The sequence below is a fragment of the Mustela erminea genome, chromosome 7, assembly GCF_009829155.1.
Source record: "Mustela erminea isolate mMusErm1 chromosome 7, mMusErm1.Pri, whole genome shotgun sequence".
NCBI lineage: Eukaryota > Metazoa > Chordata > Mammalia > Carnivora > Mustelidae > Mustela > Mustela erminea.
The window spans coordinates 132,433,707-132,439,958 of NC_045620.1; the positions used below are offsets into that span (position 1 = coordinate 132,433,707).

A 6,252-nucleotide genomic window follows, 5' to 3' on the forward strand; every position below is an offset into this window, starting at 1 on the left:
CATAGGGGGGTGAGAAAGGCTTTACTCTTATTCCAAAAAGAGCAGTCACAAAGGAAGACGTGAATAAATTAGATTGAAAAAATCCATCCTATCAAAAAATGTCATAAATGAAATGACAAGACAATAAGTTAAGATAAAATCTGCAGTGTGTAAGACAGTGAAGTTAATACATTAAATATTTAAATATCTAATAAAATGATAAAAAGGCAGAAAAAAGTCCTAGTGGAAAAATTCACAAAGGATTGAACAGAAACAGCCCAAAATGTTATAAATATTATAAATAAATGTATATACGATAAAATGTTCAATCTCTCTAGAAATATTTACTGATATGGCTGATATGGACTTTCCAAGAAACAATTAGATAGTATGTATCAAAATCATACATTATACCCATAAATTCTACTTCCGGGCATCTATCTGATACCAGCACAAAAGAATGTCCATTGCAGTGTTGTTTATAAATGCAAACTGGAAGAGAACCTAAATTGTCCAATATTGGAATTATTTGCTTAAATTACAGTGTATTTATACACTGGGATTACACAGTCCCATCAAAGAAAAAAAAAAAAAGAAAGAAAAAACAAAGTCACATCCCATGATATAGAAACATTTTCTCTTTCCAGAACACTTGTTTATTTCAGGAGCCTTTATCAATTTGTTCACTGTGGTAGCTCTGGAGCCTAGAATCGAGCATGTAGCAGACCCTCAGTGAATGTTTGTTAAATGCGGCAGGCTGAATTCTAAGATGGCCCCAGGTGGCACGTTCGTGACAAATTACATTTTGTGGCAAAAGGAAGTTTGCCATGTCATTAAGGTTACTTATCAGTCGATCTTAAGCTAGGGGAGATCCTCCAGGTGGGGCTCACATAATTAAAAGAGGCCTTTAGATATTGAGGGATTTCTTCAGATAGTAGCAGGAGAAGAAATTAGGGAGATTCAGAGGCTGGGGAGACTCTATGAGAAGGAAGTTCTCCATGGCTGAGATGGAGAATCACTGACAAGGCCCTGACAGCAGCCTCTAGGCAATAAGAAGGGGTCTCTGGTCAGCATCCAGCAAAACCACTCAGTCCTCAGTCCTGCGATTACAAAGGACTAACTTCTGCCAACTGAATGAGCTTGGAAATGGATTCTGCCCTAGAGCCAAGCCCCACAGGTACCTTGACTCTGCCCTTGGGGTACCCTTAGTTGAGCCTGCCTAGACGCCTGACCTGTAGAACCATGAAAGAAATGAGTGTTGTTTTAAGATATTAAGTTTCTGGTAATTTGGTATACAGCACTAGAATCCAATAATTTTGCTCAAATAAGCAAATTACCAAGCAGCGCATACGCTATGATTCTTTTCTGTTGTTGCTACTCTTCACATTCATGTATCTGCAAGTTTGCACAAGAAAACCAGCTGAAGCACGTACACAATGATGTTAATAGTGGGGGGCTTTTTGTTATTTTTTCTTGTTGCTATTGGAGAATTGAATTAAATTGAACCAACTTTAACCACTAGACCTGTGGAAAATCTGATAACCCATTATTTCCATGGCCTAAATAGCATAGATTAAACTTGGCCATTCTTTAAGGCCCTCTCAAGTGCCACCTCACCACTGGAGCCACTGTGTCTCCTCCGGCTATCTGTTCACAGAATGTGTAGCTCTGGCTTTGAGACACAGAAAATTGGGGTTTAAAAACTAACTTCACGACTTACGAGCTTTTTAAATTTGGATGATTTAGGTGACTTCTTGTGGATTCAATTTCCGCAAATGTGAATTGAGAGTGAGAATACTCACCAGATAGGGTCCTCACGAAGATTAACCGGGAAAATAAGTGCAGAGCAGATAGTAGAGATCGTGCTGAGCCCCTGGTAACCCGCAGGACCCGCAGGACAGGTGCTCGCTGATTCTTTGTAGTTCTATCTATCAGGGTCGTGCTATTATCGTAGCTTCCGGTAATGGTCTCGGCCACCGTTCTTCTGCAAGTATGTCTGAATGTCCCCAGGTACTTAGCACAGTACATGGCACCTGCCAGGGGGTTAGTAGCTTCTGGTCCAATAACTGCATGGAAGAGGAAAATAAATCTTGGTAAAACTGAACGTTCAATTCACCAGGCAACGCAGGCTGCAGTAATACCGGACTGCCACAAGATGTCAGTATGAATAGGAAAGCTCTGCATTTCAGGAATATTCTGGAGAATCTGTCCCTTCCCTCCTGTAGGACTCCAGGAAAACACACAGTTGCAATACTGGAAAGGCAGAAGGCAAACTGCCGGAATCTGCGCACCTCCTTCCTGTTTCCTTGTGTGGATCAATACATGCATGGCACAGCTGCTGATTTACAGAGAAAAATATCTCTGCCCAGCTGCTAGACCTAAATTAAGACCCCAGGAGACTTCGTCTGGGGACAATTCTACAGGCACAGGCTTTTTCCTTTTCCCTGCCTTAAATATGCACCTCTGGGCCAGGGTGAAGAGACAACATGGTAACAGAGAAAATGCACTTTCAGGTTCTGATTCCACCGCTGACCATTTCTGTTTGTCTAAGTTCTTCAACCTTTCTGAGCTTCATTTTGTCATGTGAAAAAAAGAAGAAAATGAATATATAGAAGTTACAGGTAGACTGTTGCAACCATAGAGACTTATGCAGAACAGCATTCCAGAGTATCCTGGAATCAAAAGGCAGAATTTTCTTTGCAGTCCTGGAAGGATTTGGGCCCTGAGCTACTTAGCCTGGAGCATTCTATCAGTAAGGGATCCACAAGTTCTCTGAATAAGGCTTGCTTTGACACGGCCTCCAACAGTAGCTTTCCCTTTCAGAAACACACTCTGTTGAGCACACACACACACAAATTGCTCCTTACCAGTCTCTAAAAAAGGGTATGAATGTCATTGTCTCTCTGGTTTCCTGTGGTCTCCATAAAATCTCCAACCAGAGTATTCTGGGCTCATAAAAATGTCCACAGCCCGTTTCTCATCTGCCTTAATGACGTTTCCTAATGGCTGACATTGACATTGGCATCTTTTCTCTGGGGAAAGTGTTGTGAGACTGGCTTCCCCCTTCCCCAAAATAGCTGGTGTGAACAGCCCAGGAGCTGGAATGCAGAACTACAGTTTTTCTCTTCCCATGAAGAGATGTATCCTCCAAGATGTGGGAACTCTGCCCCATTTCCTGTGGCAGCAGGCAGAGAGGCCGGCCCCACTGCCATCAGGAAACAGTTCATAGTTTGGACCAAGGAACCCAGCACGGTGCTGCTCCTGTAGTTTCAGGGAGGGGATAAAGGAATCAACAGTGAAGACATCACTGAGCATTGATGACATGTAAAAGATTTGTAAGTCACGAAGTAAGGTAATCTTTAGAAAAGAATCACATTATTTTGTTCAAAATACGTAGCCGCGTCACTTGATCAGGCCATTTCAAGGAAACTGAGGGGAAACCAGCATGGCCATAAACAGCTCTAAGGATGAATGCCAGCTAGTCTCTGGGACTGGGATGAGAGTGTGTCAAGGAACAGATGGAGAAAGGGGAGCATCAAGTAGAGTGTTCTGAGAACCCAGAGAAGGAAGATGTCAGTTGAGATGGGGAACTTCTTGGAAGCTGACTGGCTGAGGAGAGCCGTGCCTTTGTCACCCCTCACTGGCCACCTGCTCTGTGGAGACCCCCTGTGCTGCATGCTGACACCCGTGGCTGTGGGGCCTCTAAGGCTGGTCCAGGTAGCAGTCTTAAGGAGGAGCAGGGTTTTTTCCTGGGTCTGGGGATATAAGGATGAATGATGTCCAACTTTTGTTCTCCAGGGCTCACAGTACAGTGGGAGTTAAAAGCATAAAGAGCCAACTGTACCAGAAAGAAAAAAAAAGGAAAATGATGAGCATTTGGAAAGAAATGAAATGACAGGACTCAGACCGTCCGTCCGGGCAGAGCACGTGCTGCCTGCCGTGTCTCTGCTCAGGCAGTGGAACCTTCTCTGATGAAGCACCATTCATTAAAGGACCCACCGTCACTCCCTTTGGGTGTCCCATTTGGTTTGACATAACAGAAGCGCCTCTGCTGATGACTTCGATTTGTGTTTGCCTGTCAGTGGTAGGAGAAGACACTGTAGATGATCAGAAAGTTCTAGGTTTAAATCTTACTTCCTACCCATTGACCTTCAGTCGCCTAACCCCTATCAACAGAGAAGACAACACATTACTGAGTTATTTTGTTGATGTTGGGGGAGGGGGACTAACCACGATGATGTTTGCAGTTTCCATGACAGTGGTTAAGGCATCTGTCGAAACTGAGCACAGGGGTTCTTCCTTTCTTGCCCCTCCCTGCGTCCGGACTCTATCTGGAAAGGGAGCCATGCGTATGTGTTGTTATCTAAATAACGCTGCTAATAATAAGACCAAACACTACCCTTCAACCTCTTCTGGGTAATGGCTATGTCTTTCTTCTTCCACTGCAATCATAGCTGCCGATTTTACTGCCCCTGACTTCTCTGTTAGGAAAGACGCCTGTTTATCTTTTCTGCCCTTGGGTCCCCTCCTCCTGTCCCCCAGGAAATGACTTTCAGTAACCAGGGTACAAGGGGGGGATGTGAAAAAGTCTAACCTGCAGGTGGAGAGATGGGAAGTCAGTATTCTCCAGGATCTTTTTTGTATCTCGGGTTTTTTTTTTTTTTTTCTCAGATTCTCTTCCTCTCTCACCCATCCCCCCAAATTATGTTGCATCTGGGTGTCTAAATCCCGCTCACAGCTGTGCCAATGCCTTCCCCACTCTTTCCATCTGCCTGTTTGTTTTTCTTGGTTTTAGTTTGCAGTCTGCTATTTTGTATAAGCAAAATTATCCTTTCATGTCTTACCCATTTCGGTGGTTTCTTCTGGTTATTGTAAACTGCAGCATCTGTGGTGCTTGTCTCCTAATTATATTTCCAGCCTTCTAATAGGAAGGGCAAACAGGCATATGGAACAGCAATACGGAGCCTTCTGCACCCCTGACCTCCATGTAGGAGCCCTCGCAGAATCCGCAGAGCTCTCCAGGCTATTTCATCGAGCTCAGCTTGCTAAGATAACACACAAACCTCTGCTCTATAGAAAGGATGATAACTCAAATTTAGACAAAGCTCCTGGGCACATTTTCCTCATAAATGAGTCATCGTGGCTTTCAAAGTATGACTCTATAAGTAGATACATATCTCCAATTTCCTGGTTCTAGTGAAACTCAAATTATTTGGTCAGCTGAGTCAAAGTCAGAACAGAGATGTCAAGAATGCTAATCAAGAGATCAGGATTTGATACCCAATATGGATAATAACTTGTTGAGTGTTTGGGGGAAGGTCCCACAGAATCCCTTGAACTTAGTTTTCAAATCAGTCCAATTAGCAGCTACTGGTCTAGATGATCTATGAGGTAAATGAGCAGAATTGATTCAACCAATGAATTGTTCATTGTACCAATAATGTATTAGAAATTAGAGAAACTAAGATGAATTGAATAGTGTCCCTGTTCCAAAATGAGCTCACAGTATAATAAGGGGGAAATCCAATAGGTAATCAGATGATCCTAGCACAACAGGTGCTAGCATAAAAGCATGAACAGTTCTCTGCATTGTTCATCTATTCCAAGATCTATTCCAAGGATCATTCTCTGTAAAGAAAACATATTTTAGGCTTCGCATCCCATACAATGTCTGTTGCAAATATCCCCTTCTGCCATTACAGTGTGAAAGCAGCCACAGATAGAAGGCAAAAAAAAAAAAAAAAAAAAAGAGCAAGGTTATGTTCCAATAAAACTTTATTTACAAAAACAGGTGGTGGGCTGGATTTGATCCATAGGCTGCAACTCACTCACTAACAAAATTCACTGAGGTTAATCTTCAGTGGATTCCTCATTCTCTGAAAAGGACAAAACCCATAACATGGTCTGAAGGCCCTCTAAGATATGAACCCTGCTTCCCTCACCAGGGTTGTCTTTTGTGGGGGGGAGCGGTGGGGACAGTAAGCAGAGGGAGAAGCAGGCTCCCTGCTAAGCAAGATCCCAGGACTCTGGGACCATGACCTGAACTGAAGGCAGATGCTTAAATGACTGAGTCACCCAGGTGCCCCTCACCAGTGTTATCTTGGCTTCTCCCCTCATTCCAACAGCATGGGACCTTCGCAGAGTTTCTCCTCTCTATGATATACTCCTTCCTGCCTTGTACCATGCTCCTCATACCTTCACACCTTCACTCTTCACACCTTCTTCACACCTTCACTCTTACATCTACTTAATGTCTGTCATCCTTCAGAGGGC

General features: G+C 43.3%; 1 long non-coding RNA gene across 1 annotated transcript; it reads right to left on the reverse strand.

Moving 5' to 3' along the window:
- Positions 1-1,786: 1,786 nt before the first annotated feature.
- Positions 1,787-4,293, reverse strand: LOC116596581. Its single transcript, XR_004288196.1, has 3 exons — positions 4,210-4,293; positions 2,487-2,548; positions 1,787-2,045 (listed from the first exon to the last, which is right to left on the reverse strand). It is a non-coding gene; the product is annotated as an uncharacterized LOC116596581 (long non-coding RNA).
- Positions 4,294-6,252: the final 1,959 nt, after the last annotated feature.